This window comes from Sinohyriopsis cumingii, chromosome 4 (genome assembly GCF_028554795.1).
Source record: "Sinohyriopsis cumingii isolate HCF-2022 chromosome 4, ASM2855479v2, whole genome shotgun sequence".
Lineage (NCBI taxonomy): Eukaryota > Metazoa > Mollusca > Bivalvia > Unionida > Unionidae > Sinohyriopsis > Sinohyriopsis cumingii.
In genome coordinates, this window is record NC_142964.1 from 14,186,474 (window position 1) to 14,208,928 (window position 22,455).

A 22,455-nucleotide genomic window follows, 5' to 3' on the forward strand; every position below is an offset into this window, starting at 1 on the left:
ATGACTGCGTCGACACGGTTCCAGACTGCATAAACGACACAAAAAAAAAACGTAGATAGTCAAGGGTTTAGCACAAGCATCCAGAACGTCAATGTAAATGTGTCCTGCACTTGTCATTATATTATTTTGTTTATTAAGATCCCTTGCCAGGCATGAATAATAAGTTAAATCTCTTTTGCTTCGATATATCAATACAGGAGTTCCAGTGTCAAATGTATATTCGAATTAGGTCATTCTGAAACTATAAATGATTGATTTTGTGTTATGCTTTTTGCGCCGTTCGAGCATCTTCATTGATGATTTTACCAGCCGATGTTGACATTGTTTATGTTGATGGTCGTGTAATCGCCTTTCGTTGTTGAGTCACTAATCATCATAGTCACTCTCGAATCGACCAAAACGCTCGCAATGCCAAATTCTTTAACCACACTCAGAAAAGTTCTTAATTCTATCAACGACAGTCATTGTAAATCGGTTAGCGATTGGTGCAACGCGAGCACTGTTGGTGCCCCTACAAGCAATCTTTGAACAACATTAGTAAGACCTTTTCCGAAATATGTCTTGCAAACGAGTTTAAGCGTGTTTACAAGACGCACCAGTATTACACGTCTACGTATGCCTGTCATTATATTGAGTATTAGGTCGATCTCTGATGTACAGATTTATTATTAAAGTTTCCCTACGGAGATCAATCACATGCACGCCTTGGTTCACAAGGGTAAAACGAATATTTATCAAACGATTAATATGACATAGAGGATAAACTAAATAGTAAGTACATCGGTATCGATTTGTCCGTCGACTCAGATTCGCTTTTATAAGTACCACGTGACGGCAGCACAGGTTAAATTATTTTGAATCTCTGATGAAATTTTGGCAATACCGTCGAGATATAGTGTCCCATGCATATTAATCGTTTGTCATCGGAAATATCATCAGGCCAACCTAAAATGTATCTTATTAACGACGTTAAATGTCAGCCAAGTACAGTGTAGATTCGATTAAATATGACAGAGCTGAGTGTGATCTCATGTTCACGTATAAACAATTTTGAGTCTTTGCCTTTAAACAACGTGGTTCTTCCTCGAATCTCTTCATTAATCGATGCCATTTCATACGCACCAGAGTGAAATTCAATATCATTCCAGGTGTCGTCACTTTCTGCCGAAAACACAAATGAGTTATTTGCATCAAGAGCACCAAACTCAAGTTTGTGCAATTCCCCTAGGGAATTTGTGTAGAACACGTCATATTAAATTCTCGTAACGTTGATGAGATTGTGATAATTGAGGTAACGCTCTGGTTGTATTTACCATAACACGTTGCATCGTAACGCCTCAATAGCCTGCGAACTCATTAACGGTGTCGTAATATATATCATCTACGTCTTCAACTAGTTCGTGCATCAACGCGCGAAATGTTTTCCGGTCCGCGATTTAACTGGTGAGCAATCTCTGACAAATCGATGCGGTCTCATTAATAACTCTCGGTGGGTCCTTGCGTGTGCAAACTAATCCCACAAGTGTTTCCAACCGATCCACGAATTCACGTTGCATCGTAACGCCTCAATAGCCTGCGAACTCATTAACGGTGTCGTAATATATATCATCTACGTCTTCAACTAGTTCGTGCATCAACGCGCGAAATGTTTTCCGGTCCGCGATTTAACTGGTGAGCAATCTCTGACAAATCGATGCGGTCTCATTAATAACTCTCGGTGGGTCGTTGCGTGTGCAAACTAATCCCACAAGTGTTTCCAACCGATCCACGAATTCGTTTGACTTTTGTTCGTCTACAGACAGGCATTTTAACAGCACGGGTTTGTTTGTTTCATGTTCTCGTTTGCTACACAACCATGAATTTCGTTTCCATATTTCAATTCTGATGGGGATAAATATATTTCTTCCTTAGGAAGCACATCCAGAAGTTGTTGACACACAACCTAATACAATTTTTGCAACAATGTATTGTATGTTCGCCTAAAATTATCCTAATGTGGCTTGTTCTTTTTTTTTTTTTTTGCACCTCGTCGTCAATCCAGTCCAACACATAAATACCATTCCATTACATTTCCCTGACATTTCCCTGTTGATGTAACTCATTCGCGTGTCGGATGGTATTTCAAATTCTGGGTGAAACTTGTAGAGTTCCTGCTGTGAGTTTTCATTAAATCTTTAAACTGTTTTTTTTTCTTCTACATTTCTCCGGCAATCAGTTGGTTCTTATTGCGGAAGATTTGCTAGTTCCTCTCCAGCATCTTTTTGAATTTATTCTATTTGTACTGGTGCACGAATGATTCGACTAGATCGTTGTTGTGTTTCTATCATCGCTGAAGTGGTTTGCTCGAATTTCGTTGTTTGATCCACAGTTTGCGCGGTCATGGCTACAGGTTCTTTTGTTGGTTTAATCATCGATGTAAATGTTTAATTTGAAGCCCACAATGAGATCTTCATTTGCAGTTTGTCGCGATTTTAACTTATCTCTGATACTTATTCAGCATTTAACATTATCAATCAATTTCTGATGTTTTCCAGCAGCTTTATGGCTTCGCTTTCCATACTCTTCTAAGACATCAATGGCAGACATTTTACATGTACATAATGAACGTTAAATTGTTGTGTAACCAATCCCGCGCGAAATTTTTTCATGGTTCACCAGTCAAGTCAATAGTTAAAAAACCATGGGAGTACTTAGTGACCTCAGCAAACATGTCACGAAACTCATCCCAGGAATTGTCGCGCACAAGTCCAATGGGAAATATCTTCAGCATATTATGCTCCAGTTGTTACGAATCACATTAGGCTAATCACTGAGTCAAATAGATCAAATCTGTGTTTTTTTGTGTAGACCTTTTATGTGCAGACCTCGTGTGAAAATATTCTCGCAGAATTGATTTGATGTTCAAGCATCACGTCGCAGTAGACGATAAGATTATTTTCACTAGATTCAAGGTCGTCAATGGTGAGAGCTTCATTAAATTTGGAAATAAAGTCAACCATGTACGATTCCCTTCTTACATCGGTTGATCATCAGCCGACGGTGCAATCACATACAACCGAGCCCATGCTAACCATCTCAAAATACTTTTCATCAACAGTTTAGGATTTCCTGATCCAACCGTATCAATGATTAACGAGCAAACTGAATATATCACCGTATTTGTTTGGTTTAGGCTCTGCTTGAGCGAAAATGTCAACGATGGTGAAAACATCAGATAATTTCTTTTTTTTGTGATGCTATGGTTAATGTCAATACTATTGTATAAAACACGATCATTGTTTCATATTATTTGCGATGTAGCACGAACACTCATACTTGAGGTCTAACTAGAGTTCAAACACGTAATGATAGAAATGCAACTGCATAAAATCAAGGTCTTGTTAACGCGTTAGCCTCTGTAGATGTTGCCAGCATAAGATTCAGTAAATATCGCTGATGCACTTAAATGTATTTATGCACGGAGACCGTTAACTTGTCCACGTTGTAGTCCATCCAGGTACAGAAATTTTCGATCCGCTGCTGTGATATTAACAAAAGATGTAAGATGTGAATATGCAATTATGTAACGAATTAATCGTATTTTTGCGGAACGGTTATTCGGAAATCAGTACGCACAAGAATTATTAGTGAAGTATCGGAACCAGAGTGCTTGATCTCATGAATGGGTAATACGAATTTTATTAGTCATACAAACACTACATAATGAAGTCACATGCGTGATGTGATTGAAACCTGATAAATGCAATTTGGCAGAAGACTGTTACAGTTACTTATAAAATAAGTTCAAAACTACCATTGTTAGAACCAATTTGCCTCAATTTTGCTCGATTATTATATACACCAGGAGAGTTAAACGCAGTATTGTCCATCGCATCAACGAATCATAAAGTGATTTACAATCACGATATGTCCAATGGCGTAAGTGCTAATTCTATCCGGAAACATCCATCGCTTTGCGTCAAACTCACTTTGGTGCATTGGTACACATCAGATATTTCTTTTACCAAATCAGATGTGTGAATTCACATCGCTCTCGAATATATTTCACGTACATATCGTGCCTGAGATCCTTTTGTACAATTACCCATGGAACTAATCTTTGTCTTTTTGATGCTCTTTGGTCCAACCACACTGAGAACATTTTGGGTCGAAAACCAATGTATTCTTCGACTGGCTTCAAGCACATTCTCCTTTAAACTTGAAAACAATCCTTCTATTGGCGTTACTGAACAACATATGATCTTTCTAATAAACTCTGTGGTCGATTTTGTTTACTGGTATGCCAATGTCATATCCACATATACATCGTCATGTGCAACAAAAGTGGGTCAGTGACGGTATAAACCATTTTTACACGATCTTAGCAAAACTGTTCGGTAGCATGATAATAAAAGTCATGCGTGAGCAGCTTAGACAAATCCAGCACCGACGCTCCAACATAAATAGGTTGTCTCGATCTCGACCTCAGTTTTGATTTTCTAATATGAAATGGGGAAGGTCTACCATCAAACATTTTTCTGGGATTCAAGTGCTTGATCAGCAATACGCCTTCGAAGCATACCTTGTTCACTATCACGGACAAGGACAACACGAATTCGCTTTTTTAATTTCTCCATCGTCTTGCCAAATAGGGAAGTATTCATTATACAAATCCGTATTCATCTGGCTATAAGGAGTCATCTAATCTCGCTGGCGTAAATGGAAGCACTCTATGGTCTTCACTAACACGCTTTCTCAATCGTAAATACAAATGCAAATATTGTATGTGTACTGCATAATTATTTTGGGTCATGCGATTTGGAACAAGCTTGATAAATTCAGTAAAGTTACGTCTTGATTCCAACACGTCGATGTTCATTTTTGACAATAACGAATCCCAAGCCAGTTCCGGTGATACAAAATAATGCGCTGGATCGAGCTTGTAAACTCTGATACCAGTTTCTCGAAACACCTAAAGAGAAAAGCGAGCAACACATTGCTGCTGAAATACATATTGTGTTAGTCAGCCATATATTTCATTCGAATGTGGATTATACTTTGCTTGCACCTTCGTTGTTGGTGGTGGCAATACCTTCACATGACAATGGTGAATAAAATACCTCGATCGGTGGCAAATGAGTTAAGCGCAAACTTTTCCCTATTGCTCATTTTCTCGAATGGGTAAACTCCTCTTATAGTTAACAAGTCAGTGTTAGTGATGTAACAGTGTTAACTAGCTTGTGTAGTGATTAATTTAGAAGCTATAATAACTCGATGAATTTCAATTGGCCAATTCTAAACGTCATATATTTTAAGATTTTCAACTATAACTCTTATTGGCGCCTTTAATGCCGTTGCCACTGTCTGTTTTATTAAGTGACCATCAAACCAAAGCAGCTCACGCAATTAGTGGCCATATAAAACTTATAAATGTCATCATTTGTTATAATCATATCATCTGGCGAAAAATGATGTCGAATCCATTTCTCTGTAACTTCAACGATTTACGAAACTCCTCAACCGAATCTTTGCACCGATATAACATTGGTGATTCAATTATCCTGTTGCATATGACAACGATGAAACATAACCCGAATGGGACTTGTGCAGCAACTTGTGTTGCATTTATTTGCTTGTTTTCATTCACTGGAAGTTTAAACATTCAAGTCCGCATAGATGATATCCGGTACTTTAGTTTCTACTTTACGGAGATTCGAACATGGGTCAGCAGGTAAAAGCATACATCGCATTGCCTGCATGCGCGAGTTAAAATTATCTAAAATGTATTATGATGATATTCATTCGTATTTATATAAAAAATTAAGTTAGCATTACCATTCATTGATAGACCCATTGATACAAAGTTGACAATTAATTTTGACAAAAATGAATTTTGGCGTGCTTGTGGTACATTTCTATGACATTTGGTGGGACATGGTCATGTTAAACCTATAGAAGTTAAGGTCAATGCTATCTCTGAATTCCCTGTGCCTGTTAGTAAAATGCAGCTTTTGCAATTATTAGGTATGGCTGGATGTTATCGAAATTTTGCTAAAAATTTTCCATAATGTTTGCACCCATGACCAATTTGTTGAGTAATAAAGACATGTTTCACTTGTCTGAAATTGTCATAAGGTTTTGATAAGTTAAAGGCCATACTTTGGAGTGCACCAGTTCTTTCAGTTCCGAATTTTAGTTAGTCATTTAAAATGTCTGTCGACGTATGTGATGTTGGGATTGGTCCACTTTTGATGTTGCAGGAATACAATGTTAACATCTGGTATATCAAGGGTAAATATAATCTAATTGCTGATGCAATTTCGCGTATATAGCAGTATTAGATTGCTTCATGAATATTTTGTATTATTGATAAGATTTCATCTTACGTAATTTAATCATATGTATATTTGATGTTTACACTAGAACTTCATTGCATATATCTTTCTTTTTCTTTATGAGGGGAGGTGTTATGTATATTTAATTTGTGTTGTTTATTGGCCTTTTCAATGATTTGTTTGTAATGTATATGTCTTTTTTAATTGACCTAAGTCCAAAATTAATTATCTACGTAATTAGTGACATTTATTTTGTAAATTAAACAATACATGGATAAAATTTGTCTATGATTATCGTTTAAATAGTCAGATCGTTTTTAATTGTAAGCATGTTTACTTCAGTTTGAGTTACACGTACAATCTTGATTCTGATTCCAGAAAAGAAATTTTCCAGTAGGTTGACTGTTTCCAGAAAATGAAAATTAGGTCAAGTAGAGTTGTAAATGAACTTGTTTACTTAAGAATTATTCATTCTTGTCTTAACATCCGACGCGCAATCAGTCTTATTCTTGAGTTCCATTTTTAATTTCGTGGATTTATTTATTCAGATTAATAATCACTGCAATTACAAAGTGCTCTATAATATTCCTGAACTAAAACATTATTTTGGAATTATGGTGGATTCAAAACAAGGACATTTTGAGTACAATTATTGTAATACATCAAAAGACTGTTAACAACGCATTCCAGGGCACTGGCACATAGGCACATTCGAGATTACATTCACAGCAACATATTCAATATTGGAATTTAACTAGAACATCACTGGAATTTAACTCGTACTACATACATTTTAATGTGATTGAACTTTCAGAACAATTTTAGATTTAAATCAAAATACTTTTGAAAGTTCTTTTTTAAATTTTCACTATGTATTCAATAAAAATAAATTATTTGTCGAATTTTACATTTTGCTTTTGGTTTTATCTCTTTTATGCTATTTAGTTTAAAACCATAGTGGTGTCGTAATATTATTAACTGTAGTGTAGAACTGAATGAAACATGTTTAATATTTTTGGATCATTCTATTATCGGAAGACTAGGGGCAGTGATCACGGCGTTGGCGATGGTCTATAGACTGAGACAAGATGCAAGCTAATGGTATGGCCTTGCGTCGGCAGTGCGTCCCCTATAAAAATTGATTTTAACTGCTCTGGAAGTCATATTGTAGAAAAACTTTCAACCAAATCTAGATTCAAATAACTCATTGTATATCTTATTAGACAATAGTGAAATACCTTGACCAAGAACACACAATGGAAGCCGATCCGGGCTACCCCTGACGGGATTCGAATTTGAAACCCTTTTCTCACATATGTATACATAAACAGAAAGTACATAACTTCATCGTCCCTATGTATACCTCACGCGTTTCTAAAAGAACGTTCTGTCAAATTAATTAAAATACGTACACATTTATCATTAAAATAGTAAACACACTTGACGAAAACTGTTTTTTGGTGGCGGTGACTGAGAGAGGAATGATTATTCTTATCAGACGTGTTTTGGAAAACGTGTTTACTGGAACATGGGTAGTGTAAACCTCTAATGCAAACAGGTACGCAAACTCATTGAATCGACTGCCACTCATCATTTTGTTTTAAAGAAAACAATATGATGTGCCGTTTCAAGACACTGTTACTATCAATCAAGCTACTGTAAATGCTTGACGTGTGGCACAATTCCTTTTTGCGAGGAGGGTATGTATGTTGAAACTTTTAGAACGAATTTTTGCAATTAGGATTGGTCTGAGGTTTAGTTTCTCCTGCATTGTTCACATTAGTGTCATGAAACGTGGCTAATTTATAAGTGTGTCGTTAGCAAATAATACATTCAAGATAAGGTCAGAGTGACCAACATTTTATCCGCCTAAAATTTGGTCAACTGCTGTATTTAAATCGATTTGTAAGTCAGTAGTAGTAGTATTATTACATGAATTATGTAATCTAACTTTACATAAATCATTAATAAATAAGGGAAGGTTTCATATTGGCACTTGGAATATGTAATCTAACTTTATACGTAGTACACAAATCATTACTAAATAAGGGAAGGTTACATATAGTCGCTTGGATTATGTAATATAACTTTACAAGTAGTACACAAATCATTACTAAATAAGGGAAAGGTACATATATTAGACGCAAAACTGATTTACCAAAACAAAATTATGTTTTTATATGTATGCTAATTTTTCAGACAGTATTCTGACCAATATCGTGACACTTTATCAATATAATATTATTTGGTATTGTTATCTCTACAAACTGGGCACTATTTCTTTCAGTGTTAATCCATGGAATTTGTTATATCATTACTGTCTTTGGTCACTTCAGAACTTAAAGACATTTTTAACAGTGCAGTTGTGAAACATAAAGAGACATTATTTTATTGAGATTTTCTCTCAATATTCTATACTATTTTATCAATCGACAATGAGAACTTCTTCATCTCATCCTATGTTTCATCTTGTTTGTTTCATAAATGATGTTGCTGTTCTTACAGAGTGTTATTATAAATGTTCTCAGTATCCTGGTAACAATGTATGGCTTCATACGGATATACCGGCTCATTCCAGCTCTCGTCCATCAGAATCAGACGTAATTTGTATAAATTCTGTTCACATGGGAAGTCATTCTTTGCTTGTCATTCTGCCTCACAGACTTCGGTATCTAAATTGTCTACATTGCAATTTAAATTCTTAAATCCACACTGGTGGGACAATCTGTACAGCTTGTCGTAAGCTAATTATGTACTCAGATTACTTCGGATGCGATGCCTGTTCCACACTTCAGGGGAGCTATCTAGTAACCTGTTCAATATTAAATACAGTATTGTTAAATCATCTTCCCTATATCGTCTTTTTCATTTAGAGTTTAGTAAGGAAATACTGTATTTCAGAAGAATAAGTAAATAAATAAACAAAATATAATTATTTTAATGACAAACATTACATAAAACTGCATGCAGTTATTTATTGTTTGTCCTCCTATGTTGATACATGAAATTACTGTGTTTATATTTTAAAATGTTGTCAGTTCTTTTCCTTGCTTTATACCATAAGCTATCTAACAATGTTATAGTACTCATATTCAAAGTCTCAAAAGTTTCATAGAAATAAATTCTGTATGCAGGCGTTTTCAGCAACTAAAGAAATAAAAAGGATCAGAGGAAAGCCATGCCTTGTCTTCTTCTGTTTCTGTATACTACGTTGCCGTTACTTCCATCAGTGTCCATTAAATGTAGCATGGGGATGTCAAACAACAGTTCGAAGGTCATGACCCAGTAGCCGATTCCAAGACGGTAAGAGACAATGATTTGAAAGTCATGATTTGGTAGCTGGTTCCAAGACGGTAAGAGACAATGATTTGAAAGTCATGATCCAGAAGCTAGTTCCAAGAGGGTAAGTGAATGGTTTGAAAGTCATGGCCCAGAAGCTAGTTCCAAGAAGGCAGAAAGAGACCCAGTGGCATGTGTTGACTTCATGCATAGATATATATATATATATATATATATATATATATATATATATATATATATATATATATATATATATATATATATATATATATATATATATATATATATATGTATATATATATATACATTGGACTTTGCATGCTGAGAAAGTCCATATATGATTATATAGTGGGTATCTAGATGATTTTCTAGTGATATCCTCGTGAGACAGGAAGACAAAATGGGACACAACCAAAGGGCATGACCCCAATAAACGGCTGGTTCAGAAAGAAAGCGAACACACAATAATCCAAACATGAAAGAATAATTCATTCAAATTTACAATAATCTGTAACAAAATATGCAGACTGTGTGATTGCTTTAACCTCCTGTAAGAAAGGGACTCCACAATAATGAAAAAAGCACGCCTCGCTCGACATTAAATATCGAAAGTTTCATAAAGTTCAAAAGAGTTGTTTTAGAGATGTGCACATGAAGAAAGAAGAAAACGAGACGCCGTTAAAAATGCGGGCAACGACTACTCAGTAATTGCTACGTCTGACATTTGTTTCTCCCTAAAGGACTTACGGTACTAATACGTTTCCCATAGTAAACCTATGAAAACACCATGATATTAAAAATTCATTAACTTAAAATTTCTGAGTTCTCTTGATAAAACCTATATGTATCAGTATAGATGAAGCCTGGATGTCAGCTTCTGTGTATAGGAAGTATATGAGCCGCTGCATTTTCTGGACCTGCGTGTTTTTAAAACATGTGTTTTCAATTCCGCACCAAGATTTTAGTAATGAGTGTTCCAAACTCAAGACTGTTAAAGGACTGAAATTCCATCAATAAAGCAATATCTCTAAAAAAAATCTCACTTACAACTAGGATAAGCTCTCAAACGTTTCTTTCTCCTAAAACATAACTGATATTATTAACCAATCCTGACCAGCCAAACCCTTTATGCACTCCATTTTACGTTCACCCGTTTCCAGGCTGGTTCCCATTTTTCCACATAATTAGTACCGTGTATCATATAAGAGGAGACAAGCATGGCGTGATTTCATTTTTATAAGTGAATGGAAAATTGTATGAGAAGCAAAGTGGCTAGGTTTTATTCCTTTTCGATGACCCTTTCTTAACTAAATCATGCATCCGATAAGACTTCGATATTTAAAATACTTTCACTTTAACAAATTCTCACTTAATAACTTCCAGCAAGCAAAATCATTACAAATATTCATCCAGATAGCGGTCAATAGTGTAACCATCTTGTTGCATTTGTAGGAATAATTCGATCCAGATTTGTAGTCATTGTTTCTTGAGGACACTCTGCCAGAATTAAACACCCTCCGCATACAACACCATCAGCTGCAGCGCGATCATCTTGTTGACTTTTTTTATAAGACAGTATTTTCCACTCCCATGTTAGTGTATATTATTCAAGGGCAACCTTTCCGATACTTGACCGCTTCCATGAAATAATAGAAAATACTACGTGCCATTCTTCCACCACAAGCTTGTCGCGAAATCCATCAACACATCCATTGATGAATATTCAGTATGTTTTTCGTTTATCATTAGAATCTTCATGTCACGTGTAGTTGGGTCCACGACTAAGTGCATGCGGCGTCTTAAGGGGCTGCCTTTCCGCAATTCGATCCCTTGAGGACAAAAAATTTGCAACAGAACTCAGACACTTTCACAAAACCCTCACGAACACAATTTGTGTACATCCATCTGTATCCATGCTAACATCCAGCAATCTCTATCTCTTTCTAGATAAATGCAGCCGCCTGAATGAGTTCTGTATTATTTTTCTTTCTCTAGAATAGAACATTCTTCAATTTTCTCTTTGCAGTGTATGTCTGCAACTTACGATTTGATTATTATGTGCCAAAAAATAGAATTTGATTAAAGTGTATATGTCTAATGTATCCGACATGTTGTATAAATCAGTCTAAATGTAAATCCTATGTATGGGAACTGAGACTACATTAAATCTCGTAATAACGCAATACTATCTCATAACAACGCAAAACTATCTTATAATAACACAGTACCAGCTCGTAATAACGCAATGTTATCTCGTAATAACGCAATATTATCTCGTAATAACGTAGGGTTATATAGTAATGATGCAATAAAACATCGTAATAAAGCAATGTTATCACGGAATAACGTAATACTCTCTTAATAACTCAATATTATCTCGTAAAAACGCAATATTTTTACGTTGCGGTAACGGGATTAATAATAATAATAATAATAATAATAATAATACAATTATTATTATTATTATTATTACAGGAGATATAAAGTGATCTGAATCCAGGTATAGCATCTACCCTCCCCCTCCCCCCCCCCCCCCCCCCCGTTAATAGCGTTGCTAATTCGGAGACCTGTGAGAACAAAGTATTGTTGTACTCACAGGGTGAGAAGAACATGAACCTCTGGAAACCATACCGATAAAAAACGAGTACAGAAACTGTGGTCGTTTTGGCTGATAGCTGACAAATGAAACACGAGGGAAAATTTGAATTACATTCACGATTTCATAATTTACGCCTGAAGAGGTTAATAAGACATTTTTTTAAGAAGATTAATTGCATAAACAAAAGAAAAATGAAATTGTAATGAATTCTTCACTGTCATTTAGCAACATCTTAATTCATAACAACTCATATTCCAAAAGTTCAGCATGCAAATAGAGTTCTCAAATATGTCGTTGATATAAGTTATTAGAAAAGAAAAATAGATAGCATTGTTATCAGAACGGATTAAGTGGGTTTGGAATGTAGAAACAAATATTATGAATAAGTTCACGTGAAACTGTCATATTATTTGAACGTAAAGGTTACACATATGTGAGACAGTCGATTTGCAATAGATACTAACCTGTTATGGTTAAAATTAAAGTTACAATATGCACCAACGTTCCGAGTTCATGCGTCAAAAGTAAATTAATATAAATATTAATATAAAAAATTAAATCAGTCATGAGATATTTCTTTGTAGGCACCGTTCTTATTTTTATTTCATATAAGAACTACTTACCTTCACCTTGCGTTAGAAGCATTGGACGTAATAAATAAAATATTTCCGCCGATTAATTGATTTACGTATCGTTAATAGTTATGTCACTTGTATAATCTTCCCACTTGGTACTGTAGCTGTTGGGCTTACTAACAACACCCATCAAAAGCATGTGTGATGTTACAATAATATAAGTGAACAGCAGTCCGACCAAGCCATGTCCATAGATGGTAGAAAGAGTATCGACATATAAATTGTGATATACATACATGCATGCGTGAGTGTTTCCTTCTTGGCTACAGATATTTCATTTTTCTTAAAATTTCATAATTCGTCGAACGTCAGAGCTAATAAAACAGGTTTTTAACACAGCACTTTACCCACGGTTGAATTAAGGGTTTTCTTGTTCTTCCGGCACGCTAAATGTGTGTGACGTTATTGGTTCCAAAAGATAATCTTTAACTGAGGTCTGGTATTTCTGTAAGGAAGATCAGCATGTTCCTTTGTTCAGCACTCAGTTATTCCATTCGACAAAAAAGACGAAAGGCGAATACAGCTAAAGAGAAACTACATGTTTAACCTACAACTTTGTGATATAAATGACGCTTGATCACTTCTTAAATTACAAGGATTTTATGCTTTCTTTAATAGAGTTTGAGTATAATGAGGAAAGTGATTTGTTTTTGCAAAGTGAAAATTAATTACCATATAAGGCATATACAATTTTTATTTTATCGTTTAAAGGGAAAACAATGAATCTATCAAGCTGTTCTGTGGCCTTCCCAAAATGAATGACTACCTCCTTAAATTTAAATTGTTTGGGGTGGTTTTTCTGCAAGAGATATTTATTTCTGAATAGAGATTCTCAGTTAGTAAAAGAAAATAATAATAGCCGAATTTCTTTGCTCTTTTCGCCGTCGCGAATATAAATCGTTCATTAGAAAACAATGTTAATTGTGTGTTGAAGAGAGAGAGAGAGAGAGTGTGTGTGTGTGTGTGTGTGTGTGATTTGGATTTTTAACGTAGCTTTAACAATTTGTCAGTCATATCACTACGATGTCTGCAGTGTGGCAGTTTATAGTGATGTCTAGCACTGGGGCATCATGCCGCAGACATGTAGCATGATGTCCACCCAGTCACATTATCCTGACACCAGGCAGACCAGTCCTAACAATGACCTCTTAATGCTGAGCGCCAAGCGAGGCAGCTCTTAGTACCATTTTTGTAAGTCTTTGGTATGACTCGACCGGGGATCGAACCCACGACCTACCGCATCCGAGGCGGACGCTCTAACCACTAGGCCACCGGAGCGGTCTGATTAGAGAGAGAGAGAGAGAGAGAGACGGGGGGGGGGAGAGAGAGAGAGAGAGAGAGAGAGAGAGAAAAGGAGAGACAGAGAGGGAGCATACATTATTTAAGTATCATAATCATTATATGTATTCAGATCGTAAAGACAATTTATTTTATATGAAATACTTTAACTTTGATAGTGATCTAATTAATTATATCTGCGATTTCATCCATCATACTTGAAGTTAATATAAATGTAAGCAAGAAATCGGCAATCAAGTGAATGAACAGACGTTGGCGAATAGTTATAGTAAGAAAAAATGAAGGAATGAATGATTGATTAAACAAGTGAATGAATAAGAATAGAGACAAATAGAAGAATTACAAAGTATTTGAATGCAAAACTAAACCAAAGGAGAAAACGATAAAATAACGAATACTACTTTTAAATCATGGTTTAATATTTTCATTAGATAGAGCAGTAAAGCAGTTATATTAGCTGGTAACCATGGCAACCATCCTCAAGCTCATTTGGTTTTTTCACTTCTCATGTTTGATTTTTTGTGGGGTGTTTTTTGCTTTTTGTTTTTGTTTTTTGTGCAGCACATCAACACAAGACAATTTGTAATATAGATCTTTGCTCAATAGCACACTAAAGTAGCAGATCCGGGTTGATCAGAAGGAAAGATTCGAACCTACAGTTTATTGATCGCTAATAACTGAGCCTCCTAGCTCCTGATTGCACTAGTTATCTGTAATATGATGGAAGGAAGACATCCCCGAGCCTGTAGGGCGTGAAATATGTTGATTATATAAGTACTTGAAAGGTGACCACTAACTCGACAAAGAGTGTACCATACATTCATCTTTCTTTGATCTTTCAACATTCAAAACGAAACAAAAACACAAATATAGATTGGAATGCCGCTTCTCTAATTTCACGTTATTAAGCTCCGTTGTAAGTAAAAATGAACAAATGCATATCTCAAGGTTGATCTATGTGTTGCAAGTTTCCAGACCGAAATAATAATAAAAATAATGGGATATTAATTGTGTGTCGGATTCCCTCTAATTATTGTGCGGCATTCTTTGCTACCGTCTTCATTCCATAGCTATATGTGATGCGTGAACATGTGATTCAAAACTTGTACAAAATACTCTATTTTTGTAACTTTCAGAAATTTTTCTATTATAATCTATAACAACAAAACCTAATGATAAAATAAATGACATATATAGTAACTAAAGAATTTGTATATTCTTAAAATAGGTGCAGCAATTGGATATATTTGGTAGCTTACACGTTATCTTTCCTTTTTCTTGCCAGAAAGCAGATGGTATTTAGCATCCTTTACTTGAAGAGAATTATGACACGAGTTATTTTTCGTCTGCTTACGTCTGAGTTATGTAACTGTTTGTCTCGTCTACATACTTTTCGCTGAAAATACCCTTTGCATCTTTATATGCTCAAAGCTGATTTTGAAACAATTACGGGCGTTGCGCGATTTCAAGGGTGGGTGGTCTAACTAAATGATAGTCTTTTTCTTTAAATTCTGGAACAAACCTACACTATAGAAATTCTAAATTTCTTCTTTCCTTTCTATTTTCAGCCTTTCTGGAAAGGGCTTTTTATTGTCGCTTTTGTTCTTCTGTTATGGCTCGATCGTAACTCTTCGGAGGAAGTAGAAGAAGAGCAAAAGCAACACACATGGCCACACAACAATACACTTCCTTGAAATCGCATCGTTCTCAAACTATCTTTGCAGGTTTTTTTATATCAAACTATCAGATTGATTTAGTAATTACATAAATGCAAAGTTTTCACAGCTTTCCTGTTATTATTTTCAAACTCATCTAATTGGTGACACATTATTACCGTATATAGTGGGTGTGATTTCGAATGTTTAAGATAGCTTTAACAATTTTTCAGTCACATGGCTACGATGTCTGCAGCGTGGCAGTTTATAGTGATGTCTAGTGCTGTGACGTCATGCCGCAGGCTTATAGAATGGTGTCCCACACAATCACATTATATTGACATCAGGCCGACCAGTCCTAACACCACTATAATAACTATTTTGCCTTTTTATGTTCATTATATGTGTATAAAAAATATGTATATGCAAACATTTTACCCGGAACGCAAATATTTTGCGAAACTGTATTACCCACGTAAATATATTCCTTGACTCTATACGTGATTTATTTATTTATTTATTTATTTATGTATTATTATTATTGTTGTTGTTGTTGTTGTTGTCTGATTTCCAGGAAAGCCGTTTTTATGATAATTAGCAAGCAAGACATTTTACCTCCACACTCCATGCAAAACGTACAGATTCTGACTTGTTTCCGCCAGAAACAACGGCTGATCATCTCCAACTGTTAAGCTCACCGATGTCAGAGCCTCGTTTAATATTTCCCCCTACGTCTTGAGTAAATATCTTGGCATTATCAAAAAGTAATATTTCCCCCCAAAATTAATGTCAAGCAGCTTCACCGTCTTAATAGGAAAATATATACACCTATTGATATAGTGGGTTTGTATTCATTTTCGCCCTATTATTTAGAGCACGATGATAGAACAAGATGTGTAAATTAAGTGAAAGCTGGATAACGAGCCTAGCTTGATACGGTATGGCCTCTTAATATCCTTGTGATGCACTGCTGCTCATTATGCTCCTGCATTTGTGGACTTTCCAGGAATAGTTTATACCCGTTTTATATGTTCTTCAGATGTCACATTAACATTTGAAATGTACGATCGATGATTCGTGTCATTGCTTTCATCAAACAGTCTTTTCAATAAACTTATGCCATTTTAAAAGATGCATGCATCCAGAAAGCACGCAGCAAAATGTAACTTACAAAACGATAGACAGATTTCTCCACCAAACGTGTTCAGCATGACGTATGGTATTACACGAGTCCATCAGTGAATTTCGATCTGATATCCAATCGGTTCAGCTAAAAGATGGAAAAAAAATTCAGAAAATATAATGTTTGTTATTATCTCTTTTTCAGGATTCAGTTATTCAGCAGCATTTACAGGTCTCAAAAAGTATGAGTGGATTTCTGAGCTGGGTCGTGTTAGAACAAGATATAGTCCAGATCCTTTTCAACCATCGTGTTTTATCTTTTATCTGTTTTCCCCCATAAATTCCTCGTTACAACAAAGCAGAGCATGTTTGATCTGTCATGCATAGCCTAGGTTAAGGAAATCTTTTTCAAAACATTGATTATAACTTCAAAATTAATGTTGATGATGCATACGAGCATTGCTCCCATACTTTGTCAAGAAAAAAGGGCAGCCAACTATATCCATTATTATAGCGGAAGCCTTACAGTACTTCGGGTACTTTCATTGGTACATATTGTTATATCTGGTCGAAAATGCCATTGTTATTTGTCACGAATGGATTCAGTACTTTGTCTGGAGCTAGGTAAAAACTGTTTAGTTCTCCTTATTATACGCACGTTATTAAGCAGATTTGATTTGTTCTTTTAATAAAATTTTGCTGTTATGGCCCGAATACAAAATATACATGCAGTTTACGCATCTTTAGACCGTGTTTTTAAATCTGATATTTTCAGTATTTTTAATAGATTTTGTGTAGATTTAACTTTTAAAAACGTATATAAGCCAGGTTTCATCTCGGCTTTTGTGTTGAACGCCATTTTTCAGCACACTATAGCCTATTCATGGCGGCAACTATAATTGGTGAAGAACCAGCACTGTGGAGAGAGAGATATGAAACTCTTTAAACTGTCAAAGCTGCAGCGAGCGTACAACCAGGAACCAGATCTGAGATCGCATAATTCGCTTGAAATACCCAGCGGAATGAACGTCATAGACCCTGATATGCCGGCACAGTTTATGACAGTATAGCTGGTTCACGCTTTTCACAGAGCGATGAGCTTTATATACTAGAAAATAAGGTAATATTTTTTAAAATCAAATACGGATAGGGTGGGGTGGGGTGGAGAACCTGACATATGTTGACTAAACCTGTGGTCTGACAATTTTGATATAAAGAATTCTTGAAGTAAACTAAAACATGGTTCATATATAAACAACTGCAGTTGGTTGGAATCAGGATTCAGAATCAAAGATTTTGAGCTCGAGTACTGCCATTGGCAGTAGTCATTTATAGAGGTACAATAATGATTGACTTTTGACCGCTCATTACCATATTTATTAGGGCCTAGTCCACATAGGAAACAGATAAGATCTATCCAGATGTCATCCAGATATTAAAATTTCGCACGAAAGAGCCATGCAGTGTAATGTATAATTTTGAAGTGGACCAGGCCGATATGACTATTCAGTCTCGAAGTGGATAGACCCATATGACTATTCATTTTTGAAGTAGACAATGACCATACGGCTATTCAGTTTTTAAGTGGATAGGCTCACATGACTATTCAGTTTTGAAGTAGACCAGGCACATAAGACTATTCAGTTTTGAAGTAGACCAGGCGCATATGACTATTCAATTTTGAAGTGAACCGGTCACATTGGACTATTCCTTGAAAGGTTCAAAGGGCATAACATTCTTGTTGACCTTATCCTCACCACCAAGTTTTAAAAAATAGATATGAAAAGCTTTAGCATGAAGTGGCTCCGAGTGGCCAAATGGTCTAAAGCGCTTACCGTTACGGATCACTGCCTTTTCACCTCTGTCTGCGTGGGTTCGAGTCTCAGGCTCGGTCAATGTGGGTACGTGAAAAAGCTTGACAGTAGTTTCTGGTGGGTCAATGGTTCTTTCTGGGGTTTTCCGGGGTTCTTCCTCCACCATTTATAATGGCCGACATGTATAGCCTATCTTGTGCTGAAAAATGGCGTTAAACCCTGTAACAACAACAACAACAACAACTATAACATGCAAATGAGTGATCAAACTGCGATGCATATGAGTCAAAATTCAGGCGAGTCGTACACTTTCAGCTACTTCACTCATGCGCAATCTCTCTCTCAAACACACACACACACACACAGACACACACACACAGACAGACACACACACAAACATCAACTAATAACTGTGTATTATATTATCAACTTATATAGATTTACTTATAACTTCCGAACATTTGTTTGAAACACTGTTTTTGACCAAACAAGAAGTGCCAAGGCTGTGTTAGTACTCCAATACTATGAATTCAATGCACCAAGATTCGTATTTGAGCTCTGAATATAGCGACATCCTTTTGTTTCCTGATTATATGATTATCCAGAAAATAGGAAAGCGAAGGCAAGTCTATTGGAGTTTTATGATGCACTTGAATTTCTTATATGTCTGGCATCTACTTTGATATATCTACCTTGTGATCCCAGGGAATAAAAGAACAATCGCTGCTGGATCTTCACGCGCCGTACACAGATAACAAGATAGTTGCAGACTAACGAGTACTAGTATTTTTCAAAGTTACCCACATTCAAATACCGCTATAACGATTTCAAAGAACCACATGATTAGACAGGCAGATGTTTTCTCACTTCCAGATATCATCTCCGCATCTCATAAAGAATGCTTCTGTTTCAGCAACCTAACCATGTGATTTCTAATGGCGATACATTGAGATGCCAACATGTTTCAAAGCAGTTATTCGAAAAACAAAATCAAAATACAAAATAAGCAAATAACTGACTAACGCAATTATGTACTAATATAGAATTTAAGATTTTAAAGAAGCAGAAAAATTGGTTAAAGAGTTCATGGAAACAGTCTAAGATCGGAATTCTGATCATATCTCATGAATATGCATGATGAAATGGTCATGGATAAACTTTACTGTTGAGAAAAATCGTATTCGTTTATAGAACAAGAACTCCAAGTGGGCTTAATGTCGCTCACCTACTTGCATAACTTGACCATTTCACCAAAACATGCATATGTAGCATTATAAAAACTTAATCCGATGTAAAGTGTCCCCCAACCTTTATGTCAAACCAGTTTTACATATTTTATCATAGTCACACTTATCCAAATTCTTGATGATATAAAAATATTTAGTCAATTATATCTAAATCAGTAATACATTTAATCTCACGAGCAAAGTCTCAGTCAGTCATCTGATTAATATGGACAGAATAATCTCCCATATTACAAGCATTTTAACGACAATGAATCAATAAGCTTATTTACCAAATCTGATTAAAATCATATACAAAAATAGTCTCCAGAGTGATACAGGCTCAGCCAATAATATTGCACGATCACGTGATTTTTATGAACTGGTATCGGTGACTTATAATTGTCTAGCAGCTGCTTGAAGAAAATATCTTTTGAAACTATGGGATCCAAACGGAGGTGAAAATAAACGAACAGAGCACGATAATCCGTTCGAAGTATTGCACAGTCCAGTGAAACAGCAATGCCAATAGATTACTTGGAGGAAAGGGTGAAGGAGAAAGTCTTGATGACTCCATATTGAAATGACTTTGATAATGTTTTTAAATTGTTTGCATACACTCATTGGGATTGGTCTAATTATACGGGCTTATCTTCTCGCTTAGAAAAAGTAGAACTTTTAAAACGACCGCTGAACAGGTACAATATGAATACATCCTCATTATACTGTAGTAGGTGTAAATGTGTATGTTGCTTATAAGGTTCGGTAATACGTAATAAAGATGGTGTTACTAATATATGGTCTTAAACTAAGTAACAGAAATGAATGAAAACCTACAAGTTTTGCAAAATTAAACAAATCGTGTATTTTCCCAAGAATACAAAATGAAAATTTAAAAAGAACTTAGTCCTAAAGGTTTTGTCAAAATTCCAAAAGTATAGAGCATTCTGAATTAATCCCGGTGGTGTTCCGACTGCATTACAATCTTGAAAGTGCTGATGTACCAATAGCCTGGAATTGTGTTGACGTTCTAATAGTCTTGATGTATCAAAATGGTATGATACAAAATATCTCTAAATGAATTCACAATGATCCCTAAAAAGTGATTTAGTCCGAGAGTATTATTCGGCACTTTGTAATTCCAGTGAATAATGTAAATTTAAAAATCCTCCCAAAGATTAATTGAAACACAACTTAAATTGATTCCAATAAGAATGATGTTAATATATGGAATAAAGAATTTCTGTTTACTCTCCCTTATATAAAACCATAAGTCACAACATGAGGATCAGGATGAGGGCTATATTTCTATCAAATTCAAAAGTTAGATCTCTTCTACAAACTTCCAAAGTCAAAAGGCCACATGAACATGTTTACCTCTAAGTAATAATGACATTAATATTTAATATAAAATCATAGACAATAATTAGCTATATAATATGCTGTTTATAAAATATTAGTCAGGTGGACCCAACACTTATTAAATCAATTATGGACAAAGGTCAATTACAAACAAAATATGCATAGCATATATCGTAGTAGAACATCTCACAAGCCAGATAAATCCACAATAATTTAAATACCTCAGTCCAAAACATCATCGTAAAATATACTTCCCAAGCAATTTTAAGCTTCTACAACTTTACTGATAACAATACCAAATATATCGATCGTACCAGGAAGTGTCGTACCGCCTCGGATGCGGAAGGTAGTGGGTTCAATCCCCGACCGAATCATACCAAAGACTTACAAAAATGGTACTAACAGCTACCTCGCTTGGAGCTCAGCATTAAGAGGTTAGTGTTAGGAATGGTCGGCCTGGTGTCAGGCCTGGTGTCAGGATAATGTGACTGGGTGGGACATCATGCCCCAGTGCTAGACATCACTATCACACTGCAGACATCGTAGCGATATGACTGAAATATTGTTAAAGCTACGTTAAAAATCCAAACCACACACATACACACTCATACACACACCAGGAAGTGTCTTTCAACATGAAGGTGCTTACAATGCAGGGGTAAACAATTTGGGTAGATTACTACTTGAAGACATAACCGTATACTAGTGAAGCGATTTCTTTTTTAAGTCCAACGTCTGCAACATTTTCATCACGACTTGGGGACACTTTATTCAGTTATAACAAAGAGAGTTCAACAAGAAATGAGTTGAATGTTGATAAAATTACGATCAGGAGAGGGTAATACACAAAACACTGACAAAGAACCTATCTAGTTCGCTGACTGTGGTGAAAAGTTTAGAATACTACATGACTTTCAGATGATTTATAGACCATTGTCTACTATAGCATATGCTCTTTCACGGGATTTCATAGTTAATATAAACCTTGAAAAAGCCTCTGAAGTGACAGAGGGTGAAAACAAATACTAAACCGTGAAATTATTTGTCTACAGTATGACACGATTACTTCAGAAACACGTCTGCAATCGGTAAATATCAAATACAGAAAGGGAATTGCTTGCTTTTAAGGCTA

General features: G+C 35.5%; 1 long non-coding RNA gene across 1 annotated transcript; it reads right to left on the reverse strand.

Moving 5' to 3' along the window:
- Positions 1-14,545: 14,545 nt before the first annotated feature.
- On the reverse strand, positions 14,546-19,594 carry LOC149800642 (uncharacterized). The gene is made up of 2 exons (XR_016420416.1): positions 19,431-19,594; positions 14,546-17,072 (listed from the first exon to the last, which is right to left on the reverse strand). It is a non-coding gene; the product is annotated as an uncharacterized LOC149800642 (long non-coding RNA).
- Between the last annotated feature and the right edge of the window lie 2,861 nt (positions 19,595-22,455).